Source organism: Brienomyrus brachyistius, chromosome 12, assembly GCF_023856365.1.
Source record: "Brienomyrus brachyistius isolate T26 chromosome 12, BBRACH_0.4, whole genome shotgun sequence".
NCBI lineage: Eukaryota > Metazoa > Chordata > Actinopteri > Osteoglossiformes > Mormyridae > Brienomyrus > Brienomyrus brachyistius.
Genome location: NC_064544.1, coordinates 7,309,274 through 7,322,736, shown reverse-complemented (window position 1 = coordinate 7,322,736; position 13,463 = coordinate 7,309,274).

Here is a 13,463-nt window from a genome sequence, read left to right as displayed (position 1 = left end):
ACCATCCAGGCGGACAGTGATGAAATACACCGGGCAGGGTTATGTTTACATGTTTATTCACGATTTATATATTCAAGGCAGGATAATTATTTTAGGAAGCAGGGGAATAGGGTTATCCGAATATATTATTTAGCTCTCGCAATATGCATGCGAATTAAAATGATTGTATTATTTTAAAAATTGACACGTATAAAACCTAAAATATATAACATACATATATAGATACGGTATTGCTGATTAAGCTATAGCAATTGTACCCGAATAGAAAACAGATTTCTTAGGGCATTGTGTTGGCTATTCATCAGAATTAAAGCAAACTTTTCACCAATGTCTGTCAGACCGTGTAAATGTGAATTTCACACTTAATATGAGAATTAAAACCATTCCAGCCCTGGAATCCTGAGAGATGGACGGTACTTTTTTAGAGTTTTCCACAAACATATCCACCAATAATTGTGGTCTTTTTGTACATTATGATTTCATGTATGGTGGTCGATTCCCTGTCTTCATTTGTAGGTGTCCTCTTGTCCTCATTGATGCCATGATTGTCTCCAATCCTACAACAGATTCCTCATTAACAGGAAGCCATCCACCAGTTTTATGCCGTTTAACTTCATAGTTTTGTGTGTAGCTTAAAACAAACTAAACGTGCTGCCCGCAGCTTGGGTCTGCCTGCCTGTGTCCTACCCGGCCTGTCTGGTTAGTCTTTGCGCCTTCATAATCATCAGCTTATCGTCTTCCTAAATGTAGATATTCACATGAGCTAAGAGGACAGACAAGGAAATACGACTTTACAATGGGCTAACAGACTGTCGTAGGGTTAGTCATACCCATTGTGAATCGTGCGCTGTGTGAGCAGATGAGTGTGCGTATGTTAGCGTGTTTCTGAAATGAAAGCTCTGAGGCATTGTGGGGATTCTAGAGAAGCCTCTAGATGCTCCTCGGCTGAAATCCGTTTCATCTCGCTGGCCTCCCTCTCCCCAGGGAAATCTGCCTCGGTGGTCTGCACCTCATGCACAGCGAATACGGCCCCGCGCCTGCAGAACAGTCCCCGTGTGGCTGCCTTTGTTCCTGTCTGCGGGCCTTTGTGTTTCCTCCCGCTCGCAGTCTCCCTGGGTTTTTAAGTCATCTCTGAGGAATAATTAATAATCACGGCAGCAGATGTAAGCATAGCCCAGCTCTTAGCTGAGGGAAACAGGATCTTTAGGGGAGTGAGGTCATGAAACGCAAGCATATGTGCGACTGGCTCGCTGGCTGGCAGAGACACCAGATGATGCGCATCTCCATGTCCTGCTTTTACACCTCGATTCCATTCACTCACTGCTCAGAATGCGGTGCCCAGAAACCCATCAGGCCGAACAGATACACAGATACTCTCAATGAGACCCATGAATACGCAGCCTGGCACTGTGAAAATCATCATTAGTCAATTCCCTCAGGGATAATAAAAGCGTTATGATTCTGATTCTGATGCTGATTTAGATCCATACATGTGAAACATTGATTATAAACTTCAGTGAAATCCAAGTAGTGGAAAGAAAATAATGAAAAGGGAGATTCTCCTGCCTTTGTCTTGAGGGAGGATTCGGAGGAGCAGCTGAGCTGATGTGCTCTGTGCCAGGAGGTGTCTGTTGGCTGATTTTCACCTTGGAGATTGGTAGAATCTACAAACAGACAATGATTGTGCAGGACAGCCTCTGATGTCCACTTTACAGAGAAACGGGAAACACAAACATTTCAAGTATCTTTTAAGTTGCTCATTTAATTAATTTATAAAACCTTTTCCCAGAGATTTTACTTAAGAAATTCCTCTGCCCGGTCATATTCCCTTAATTGAGCTTAAGCTACTTGTTGGACACACTGATATGATGCTGGTATTGGTTTGATGCAGTGAGTCCCTTTGCTGTGTTGAGGTACGGCTGATGTTGGCATGGACACAATGAGTCCTTTGGCTGTGTTGAGGTACGGCTGATGTTGGCATAGATGCAGTGAGTCTTTTGGCTGTGTTGAGGTACGACTGATGCTGGCATGGACACAATGAGTCCCTTGGCTGTGTTGAGGTACGGCTGATGTTGGCATGGACACAATGAGTCCTTTGGCTGTGTTGAGGTACGGCTGATGTTGGCATGGACACAGTGAGTCCCTTGGCTGTGTTGAGGTACGGCTGATGTTGGCATGGACACAGTGAGTCCCTTGGCTGTGTTGAGGTATGGCTGATGCTGGCATGGACACAGTGAGTCCCTTGGCTGTGTTGAGGTACGGCTGATGTTGGCATGGACACAGTGAGTCCCTTGGCTGTGTTGAGGTATGGCTGATGCTGGCATGGACACAGTGAATTCCTTGGCTGTGTTGAGGTACGGCTGATGTTGGCATGGACACAGTGAGTCCCTTTGCTGTGTTGAGGTACGGCTGATGCTGGCATGGACACAGTGAGTCTCTTGGCTGTGTTGAGGTACGGCTGATGCTGGCATGGACACAGTGAGTCCCTTGGCTGTGTTGAGGTACGGCTGATGTTGGCATGGACACAGTGAGTCCCTTTGCTGTGTTGAGGTACGGCTGATGTTGGCATGGACACAGTGAGTCCCTTTGCTGTGTTGAGATATGGCTGATGCTGGCATGGACACAGTGAGTCCCTTTGCTGTGTTGAGGTACGGCTGATGCTGGCATGGACACAGTGAGTCCCTTTGCTGTGTTGAGGTACGGCTGATGTTGGCATGGACACAGTGAGTCCCTTGGCTGTGTTGAGGTACGGCTGATGCTGGCATGGACACAGTGAGTCCCTTTGATGTGTTGAGGTACATCCCCAAAGTCTGACTGCAGACCATGTGGGGGCACTCCTGCTCTTCAGCGTGGGACAGCCACGTGTAATGCTCTGGATGGATGGATGGATAGATAGATAGATAGATAGATAGATAGATAGATAGATAGATAGATAGATAGATAGATAGATAGATAGATAGATAGATAAACTTTTTATTTTTCCCAATTGAGAAATAATTTTTTGCATTTTCAGAAATAATATGTGTTTTCCTCTTTATTAAAATGAGCCACTTGGAAAAGTGTTGCTCAACTTATGTTGCTCAAGTTTGAGCAACTTAATGACACCATTTATTTAGGCCATAGAGGTTACAAGGTCAGGGATTCATGCATGCAAACACATCATTCCACAGTCAATTCCCTCAGCAGCCATCTTGCAGCACCAAAGTCTTGCCTGTAATGTTCATGTGCCTTTATGATAACACACCTGACTGACTTCTCAGTCTTCATTCACTCTTCAGTGACCCCCTGGCTTACAACTTTCCAAAAATTCACACTGTGGCACCGGTGCTCAGTCCATCACTAGACCCTACTCTGTAAATATACTGATACTGTACTTTCTCTACTCCTGTGGCTTCTAACAGTGGCACATATGAGGGAATATGCTCTATAGAAACCAATTTATCCAATGAAAAGGGAATTACTTTGTGATATTTATTTAGCATGTTAATCCTTAATCCACCAGTCAGAGAAGCAAAGAATAATGATGACACTGTCATTAGTGCAGTAATGACTGCACAGAACTGAAAGAGGAAATGACATCAGAGAATGATGCTCGGTGCTGATAGATGGCATCAACTTTGCAGGGCTGTGAGGTCTGTGCAGTCTGTCTCTTCTCACTCCATCATGGTTAGGGTTAGGTTTAGGTTTAGGATTAGCATTAGGTTTAGGGTTATGGTTAGGGTTAGGGGCGGTGGATTACCTTTTTGTGAGCCTATTTGAGGCTTTTACCAGCTACAGATATTTATGGTTTTATTTTAATCTGAATGACTTAGGTTTGCTTACTTACATCAAGTTCTTTACAGTAAGTAGTAGGGTAACAATTACGTAATTAGTAATTGTTGTTTACAGGAAGCATCAGATTTGTAGTGAAATCTAGGATTTTGTGCTTCCAAGTGGCCAGTTTGCATATAAATGTCTTAGTGATACGTTTACCTGAGTAGCAGCCTGAGTCTGTGTAAAATACCCTGTTAAAAACAGTGGTGGACAACTATTGGCAGGAATAAATATCAGTGCTCATGGTGTGGCTTAAAATCATTCGCGGTTTGGCTTAAAATCATTCGCGGTTTGGCTTGAAATCATTCAGGGTTTGGCTTAAAATCATTCAGGGTTTGGCTTAAAATCATTCACGGTTTGGCTTAAAATCATTCGCAGGTTGGCTCGAAATCATTCAGGGTTTGACTTAAAATCATTCGCGGTTTGGCTCGAAATCATCCAGGGTTTGACTTGAAATCATTCGCGGTTTGGCTTAAAATCATTTGCGGTTTGGCCCAAAATCATTCAGGGTTTGGCTTAAAATCATTCACGGTTTGGCTTAAAATCATTCGCGGGTTGACTTGAAATCATTCAGGGTTTGACTTAAAATCATTCGCGGTTTGGCTTTAAATCATTTGCGGTTTGGCTTAAAATCATTCGCGGTTTGGCTTAAAATCATTCTCGGTTTGCCTGAAAATAGTTCGTATTGTGGCTTAAAATCGTTCGTGGTTTGGCTTAAAATCATTCGTGGTGTGGCTTAAAAATCACATGTTCACTAATCTTAGCACAGTCCCTCACTGGAGCACAATTAAAACTAGATGACTTGAACATCTGAAGGTATTTTTGTTTATGTGTTCCATGTCAAGGCTAATTAGAGAATATGATCATAATATATAATATATAATAAATCATAGTAATAATTTATGTATAGTTTATACACATACACATTGCTAAAATTAGCAATTTAAAATTTACTGATCAACTTACTACATTACCACTTGCTGTGTTTACCACAAAGCACACACTATTAGAACTAAGTCATTAAATATATTAAGGTACACAGTATGACTAATATGTATGTTTCATTAACATTGAGGCTAATGCCCTCTGCTGGCACGTGTTATATACTGCATGGTATAGTGTAATGGCCCTGCCTGGTATCGTTTTTTATAATGAACTCCCCTGGGGCTCTGAGCACACTTAGTGTGCTAAACACACCCCTATCTCGTTTAGACCTCCCTATCGCCCTCTGCTGTTTGGGTTACATACTGCACAGTACAGCATAATGACCCAGATGAACCCCCCGGTGCCCTGGACATGTTTGCTGTGCTTTAGTACTCCCTGGAGACCTTTTTGTCTAAAACACATGCTGTGGTTTCCAATGGGGCCCCGAATCCCTCCTGGGTTACCCTAACCCTAACTGTAACCCTAAGCCTAAGCCTATTGTACATCCTAGCTAGCAAGGACGGGAGCTTCTCACCAAACTTTCTCCTCATCTGACTGAGGCTTTTCTCACGCATGCGGTTTCCATGACAAAGTATGTTAATGGCCTTCATAGCTCTGTGTAATCTATAGCTGCTCATGGTCCCTAAGGCCTCTGTTTGCTTTGGACGGTCCTTTGTAAGTCTAGACGCCTCAGAATTTGTCTCGATAGGGGTGATATTTGTTTGTACTGCAGAGACAAAGACAGAGCCTGACAGCACCACGGAACAGGCCCCAAAGAAGAGGCCAAATCCATCTGGCAGAGCTTGTTGGAGGACTGTATAGGAGCGAGCTATGGTGGAGAGGAGGTGGAGCTGCCAGCGTGAGAGAAGCTGTCAAGAGGCCCCAAAGCACTAGGAGTAGGTCATCTGGAGACTGGCATCACTGGTCATGGAGGCAGGGCTGGACAGGACAAAGCAGGATGAGTCTCATAAAGGCCTGGAACGAATTTGGGATGTTTGTCTTTTGCTTGAATGAAAAGAGAAAGGCATTTGGATGAGGACAGTGGCAGGGTGACATACACACTGCTACAGCTGTGGGAAGACAGCATGTCACTTAGAGAATTAGCAGCACAGCAGGAAGCTTTAGTCGTGATGAAGTTCACTGCGTATGCATGGATTTGTGTGAGGATGAAAGTGCCACGTGAAAAGGAGCAGGTGAAGCTACTGGTTTGTTCCTGTCTATAGCCAGGCATGAGAGGACAGTGAGTACTGCTCACGCATTACTCCAGGTGCTGCAATTCAGGCTGCATTTAATCCACCGCATCATGAAATATTGATGTGGCGGCAGTCCAGGGCTGTGCGTGAAGGCTATGGGGGTGGGGGGCCTTAATCTGGGGCATCCAGTGACACAGCCAGGAATAATGAAGGCTGCAGGTGAAAGAGGCCCCCACTCTCGCAGGCTGGGAGGCGGGTTCTAGGGGCGTTGGGTAATCTGGCCCCAAACACACTTGGAAAGCTGTCCTGATGAGCCACACTGCAGCCTGTGCGACCTGTGGTCCTCGACTGGAGGAACTCAGCTGTGCGACCTGTGGTCCTCGACTAGAGGAACTCAGCTGTGCGACCTGTGGTCCTCGACTGGAGGAACTCAGCTGTGCGACCTGTGGTCCTCGACTAGAGGAACTCAGCTGTGCGACCTGTGGTCCTCGACTGGAGGAACTCAGCTGTGTGACCTGTGGTCCTCGACTGGAGGAACTCAGCTTTACCCTCCTCTGAATCCTGTCCACAGCAAATGGTTTCAACCAGTCATGATCACCTGAGAGACGCCAAAGCCATGCTGAAATCCAGGTTTCTCAAGCTAAATGAAGACAACAGCAAAGTTATTCTGTTCGCAGCTGTGAATATCAATGCAGAATGCAGGTATTTTGGTCCAATTGCTCCCTACTGGAAACCTATTGATAAGAGTTTGGGGTTCTGTTTGACTCCTGTTTAAAGCTTGACAGAGAAATCAGGGCTGTTATCAGTGCCTCCATCTATCACTTAAGAGTGATCTCAAAAGTTCAGGACCTGATGTCTCCTTTGGCTTCCTGCTTTTATATCGATCAGATGAGATTAATGTAATGCACATTACAGCAGCGTTAGCCAGACTTACTTATCCAGACTTCAGCTGGTCCAAAATGCCGCAGCTTGTTTTTTAACCGAGTCCAAAAAATATGAGCATAACTCCTCTTGCAGCTTCTCTCTGCTGGTTACCTCGCGAATTTGTTTGAAGATTTTATTGTTTGTTTTTAAGGCTCTGAATAGTCTTGCTCTACCATGTATCTCAGACCTCCTTACCATTTATGTCCCTCGAGACCACCGAGATCCTCTGACATACTGCTTTTGGCTGCTCTAAGGATGAAACAAGCAGAAAATGAAGGGTGGCTGGGCCTTTTCTGTGGGTGCCCCAAGCTGCTGAACACTCTCCCACTCTACAGGAGGTTTCCCTCTAGTTTTAAGCCTGAAAACTCATTTTAACTCACTAGCATTTGGCGTTTCTTTGTGTGGTTTTAGTGTTCTCTGTCTCTTGTATAGCCCTGCGGTGTGTTGGCGCCTGCCCAGGGTTGGTTCCTGCCTGCGCCGTAGTTCCTCGGATAGGCTCCGGTTCCCCCCACATTCCCGGTTGAGATTAAATGGTTACGATGATGGATGGATGGTTGTCTCTTGTATGTTTTATGTTTTTTCTCTTTACTTATTTTATTCAGGTTGTGCTTTTTGGTTGTTTTGTGTTTATTCATAATTTTATTGTAAGCCCTTTTTATTGGAAGCCCTAACCCTAACCAGACCCAAAGGGGGAGCCCATCCTCCAGGGGGCAGCAGAGGAAGCCCTAACCCTAACCAGACCCAAAGGGGGAGCCCATCCTCCAGGGGGCAGCAGAGGAAGCCCTAACCCTAACCAGACCCAAAGGGGGAGCCCATCCTCCAGGGGGCAGCAGAGGAAGCCCTAACCCTAACCAGACCCAAAGGGGGAGCCCATCCTCCAGGGGGCAGCAGAGGAAGCCCTAACCCTAACCAGACCCAAAGGGGGAGCCCATCCTCCAGGGGGCAGCAGAGGAAGCCCTAACCCTAACCAGACCCAAAGGGGGAGCCCATCCTCCAGGGGGCAGCAGAGGAAGCCCTAACCCTAACCAGACCCAAAGGGGGAGCCCGTCCTGCAGAGGCCAATCAGAGGAAGTCCAAAGAACAAGTTTTAGCCCCTGAAAGACTGACTTCCTGGTGAGTGTGCTTCGACCCGTTGAATATAAGCTAGCTTCCCAGGGACTGTGCCTGGCAAGTGTTTCAGCCCAGGAAAGTTCCAGTGGGCCTGTTTTAGCTTGCAATCATGGGTAATTATTCTGGGGTTCCCAGAGGATAAGCCCCAGGTCCTGACTGTCCTGGGCTGCGTCTGAACACTGATTCATCCACTCCCCCTGCACCCCCCCCGCCAATGTAAGAAACGTAATTAGACCAGACAAGGCCACAGTGCCCCCCCACAGAGAGCAGGAGCTGCCTGAGCTGATCCTGCCCCCACTACCCCAACGTGTCATGGCCCAGTGGAATCCCCCCCCCCCCCACATGGTCGTATAAACACAAGGACATCCTGCACCTAGTGACAGCTCGGGGTCACAGGATTTGGCGGCTGACGCCTGTTATCCACCCCCCCAGCCTGGCTCAGATAATTATCCACAGAAACAGTGGCGTTGCTTCTAACACCCTGTCACTTACTGAGTGGGCATTAGCGCCAATGTGGGGTGGCACACAAGCTTATAAAAGCAGCTTTTGGGATTTGATAATTCCGCTCTGTGATTTGCTGGGAGGAACCGTGGGGCTGATTTCTGCCCAGACAGTGGAAGGCAGGGTTGAATCCCACCCTTGCGGCAGATGGTGGAGCTGATTCCTGCCCCAGCGGCTGAGGGTTGAGAGGGGTGAGAGGGGGTGAGAGGGGTAAGAGGGGTGAGAGGGGGTGAGAGGGGTAAAAGGGGTGAGAGGGGGTGAGAAGGGTAAGAGGGGTGAGAGGGGTAAAAGGGGTAAGAGGGGTGAGAGGCCGAGGCTGATTACAATCCTGGCCAATTCACGCCCTGGCAATGGAGGAAGGAGCTGATTCACGCCCCAGTGACGGAGGGTGGGACTGATTCATGGCCCAGCGAAGGAGGATGGGGCTGATTCACGGCCCAGCGAAGGAGGATGGGGCTGATTCACGCCCCAGCGAAGGAGGATGGGGTTGATTCACGCCCCAGCGAAGGAGGATGGGGCTGATTCACGCCCCAGCGAAGGAGGATGGGGTTGATTCCCATCCACAGTTCCAGTTTACCTGCTTTACTCAGACTGGCATCTCTCATGGGTTTGTATCCTAGGACCAATGATTCTCAGACAGCTAATAAAGCTAAAGTTACATAAATAATTCATAATTTTATATTTTATATTCAGCTAAATGGAGGAGGCTCCCTGGGGTTAGTCCTAGGCTCTTTAGGGTTAGGATTAGCATTAGGCTCCCTGGGGTTGGGGTTAAGCTCTCTGGGGTTTGCATTAGGCTCCCTGGGGTTGAGGTTAGGCTCCATGGGGTTAGGGCTCATCTGTGAAGAGTATTGTTCATCTTTCTCCTGTGTTTTCCTTCTTCTGCTAAAAGGCTGTCTCACGGCCCTAATCCACATGCAATGGGGTTGAGTTCTGATGAACCCAAGTTGAAAATAATAGCCAAATATGGAATGATAAATAAGTACATGTACTGTATATGTATACTGTCATCGACTAAGTAAATATTTGTTAAAACACATCAAACACTGTCCTATATGTTGTTAAACACTGTATGAGGTGTTTACAGCCGTGATTGCTATATAGCCTTTGAAGCATGGATGCTACCATTGCCTAGCATGTGTAGAACATAGCGTATGACATTTTTCTATGACGGGAACAGATTAAAGTTCAAAGTGCGATGACTACTGAATGTGCATTGATATCACATCATTGTGAAGTGAAGCATCTGTATTTTTGAAGATTTTTATCTCGGTCCTTTACTGCAGAGGGCCAGTCTGCAGTCTGTGGCTTGACTTCTGGATCCTTGACAGTCGTAAAAAGCCTCTTCAGCCTCTTTATTTTCAGCCTCAGCTGCCATCTCTGTGCTCACAGCCTCTGCATTCTTTACATCCAGCCATAACCCCCTCCTTTCAGATTCATCATCTCCGTCACTATATGGGGCGGTACGAGGCTCAGTGGACTAAGCCTCTGTGCCTGTGACCAGAAGGTTACCAGTTCAAGTCCAGCCTCAGCATGTAAATGAATCGTTGAGCGAGGCCCCTACCCCACAGCTCTCTTGGTGCTGCAGTGGCTGGATGCCCTTCACTGCCGAGCTTGGTCTGCTTGAGAGCAAGATGCGATGGGTGGAAAGAGAATTTCCCCACGGGGATCAATAAAGTTTCATTTTCAGTTCATTCTAAGAACCTTCAGATCCCCTTGTTTTCCTCCAACAGGGTGTCACCAGCAAACTGATGACTGATGGTGTCTCTTCACCAGCCCAGTTTCGGTCATTATTGATGAGTTGGGCAGGAATTCAGCTGCGTCTTTGTCTCCTTTACTACTCCGGAGTGATTCCATTCCTCCATGTCCCGTCCTGACTCTGGCTTCTTATGCAGTGCAGAGATTCTTCTTCTGGAAAACAGACTGTATAAGACTGTATAGATGTCATATATGTCATTCTGAAGGGGCATGTCTACCAAATCAAGTTGGCTTCAGTCATTCATCCATCGATTCCATTGATTCCAATGTCCTCTGTCTTCTTTGTCATCCATGTCCCCAGTAACAAAGTGAGCCATTTTTACCTTCAACAAATCGGCCTTTCCTTGCTCCAGAGCATCTGCTAAGTGACCTCCGACCAAAGGGTGCCGTCCTCCAGCACTGGACTGTTACTCATACCACATATTCCTCCTTGGTGAGGTTTCCATGGTGATGCCCTGCGTTATCATTGTGTTCCTGAATATCTGCCAGAGACCTGTATCACAAAGCTGGATTTTTTGGTTAGCAAGATAACTTGTTGGCTTTAAGTAAGTTTGGGCTTAAATGTAAGTGAATGAAGATTTAAACGTCCGTTTAAACTGAGGTACCTAAAATCCAGCAAGTTATATAACTAACCAAGAAATCTTTCTGCATGATTGCATCTCAGCATGGGTCTCATCGGACACCTCAGATGAAAACTCCAGGCACCTCAGCTCCCCCTGCCCCCACGTAGCTAAGGTCCCACCCCACAGAACCAAGCCCCATCCCCATGTACCTAAGGCCCCGCCTTGACACAGTTCCGTTCCATGAGGAGGATCTCTGCTTACTTCCACTCATTGCATTTGCTTTGTGAATTGCAGAAATGCAGAACATAAATGAAGATATATATCTTCATAAATATAGTAACCATTTAAATCTTACGTTTAACTTTCGTCAGGACTTCTTTGTCATGTTCCCATTTGACCAGCAGAGGTCACTGCTGCTATCTGCCTGTGGAAGTCCTCCACCATGTTAGTCCTGGCCTGTACCTTCCTGTAGTCGGTCCCTGTTCTCCTCCACCTTTATTGTCATCCTTAGTTCCCAGGTTTGACTACTTGTGGTTCTGTTTTGGTGGGTTTAATAAAACCCCTTTTCCTTGCTCCACGGCTGCATCTGGGTCGTTCCTCTCTCCCTGAACGTGACAGCTGTAACATACAACATTACTGAACTGTATGTATGTTTGAATAAGAAATGACCAGCGTAAAGTCAACAGGAGCCTAAGGGCTGTGTTATACATACTGTACTCCATTGTGGGGGTAAAGGCAGAGCTCAGCTGTCTCTGTCAAATGGCTTCTCTGTTCCCATAACTCACCATACGCATGAACAGTCCTGCCTTTCAGCTTCCAGCCTGAACCGCTAAAACAAGGCAGAGAGTTGAGGGTCTCATGCAGAGGGAATTGGAAACAGGTCAGGAGCAAATAGCCCCATCATATAAGCATCAGCCACTGAATACAGTGCTGTGCTTCTGTTATTTCTGCTCTTGAAAACTTAACAATTTTAACCCAAGTTGGTTTATTTATGCTTGGTCGAACATGCCCTGACACTGGGAATGTGAGCACCTACTCTCTACACCCTCCAGGTCACGTAACACTAAACAGAGTTTGGGTCAAAGGGGATTGGGATAGAAGACAGTGGGAACAGGCAGTTGTAAAAGGACCAATGAACAATCATGAAAATCAGACACTCACAGAAGCCACAGTCTAATCTCAGTGAGGCAAAGGGCCATGATAGATTACAGCCAGTTCAGTGCTATGGGCTCTGAAACATCCACTGACCAGCAGGAACTACAGTCTGCAGGGCCAGGCTCTGACTGGTGTGTGATCTCCAGCTTCTGAGCATCTATCTACAGGAATAAGATCACATTGGATGTTCTTTGGATGCACTGCTGTACACAGCAAAGAGTCCTGACCACAGAGAACCTGACTGGCTGCTTTTATGAATGGACAGACGTAATGGATGTAAACAGTGTATGTGTAACCAGTCAGTCCCTGCCTGTACTCCTCGTCGTGTTTTAGGGTGTTATCAGGAGTGTGTGGGGTGCAGGAGGAAGGGAGGTAAACAGTGTATGTGTAACCGGCCAGTCCCTGCCTGTACTCCGCGGCGTGTTTTAGGGTGTTATCAGGAGTGTGTGGGGTGCAGGAGGAAGGGAGGTAAACAGTGTATGTGTAACCGGTCAGTCCCTGCCTGTACTCCGCGGCGTGTTTTAGGGTGTTATCAGGAGTGTGTGGGGTGCAGGAGGAAGGGAGGTAAACAGTGTATGTGTAACCGGTCAGTCCCTGCCTGTACTCCGCGTCGTGTTTCGGGGTGTTATAAGGAGTGTGTGGGGTGCAGGAGGAAGGGAGGTAAACAGTGTATGTGTAACCGGTCAGTCCCTGCCTGTACTCCGCGGCGTGTTTTAGGGTGTTATCAGGGGTGTGTGGGGTGCTGGAGGAAGGGAGGTAAACAGTGTATGTGTAACCGGCCAGTCCCTGCCTGTACTCCGCGGCGTGTTTTAGGGTGTTATCAGGGGTGTGTGGGGTGCTGGAGGAAGGGATGTAACAGACGCCGCTGTCGTTCCCGAAGTTTATTGAACCTGTTGGGAACAATAAGGAAAGGGGGTAACCCTCATGTGCTCAGGCCCTCCCTCTCTCTGCACAAAGTAAGACAACGTATATACTTATATATAGACATGTTTTCTATCCCCTACTTATGATGAATAATAAATCAAATAATTATACAATAACTGATTTATTAACCCGGGGGACCCTGCCACTAGATCCTCACCTCTTCCCACGTATGCAGTACAGCAAAGGGAAGAGGGAATGAGGTCGGGACCCTTATGAAGGGGAAAAGACAGAGGGAGGGGCGATGCAAGACAAGAGCATCATGGGAAGTTTAAGGGATATTGTGCCCATCAGGTTAAACAGAAAAAGGAAAACAGAATCTTGTATAATTATAAATTAAAAGTAAAATAACAACCTGTTACATATGTCAGACTGCTGCTATAAAGTGGCATGCTGCAGCGTGGTGTGGGCAGCATATCCTTCAGCTGCCCTCCTCCTCCTCATCCTCCTCCGACCTTCAGCAACCTTTGCCTGCCCCAGTCACCCTCCTCCTCCTCTTCGTCCTCCGACCTTCAGCGACCTTTGCCTGCCCAGCCCCCAACCCATGACTCACTTGTAGGAGACGGTCTCACTTCCAGGTAGCCTCACCACCTGCTTAATG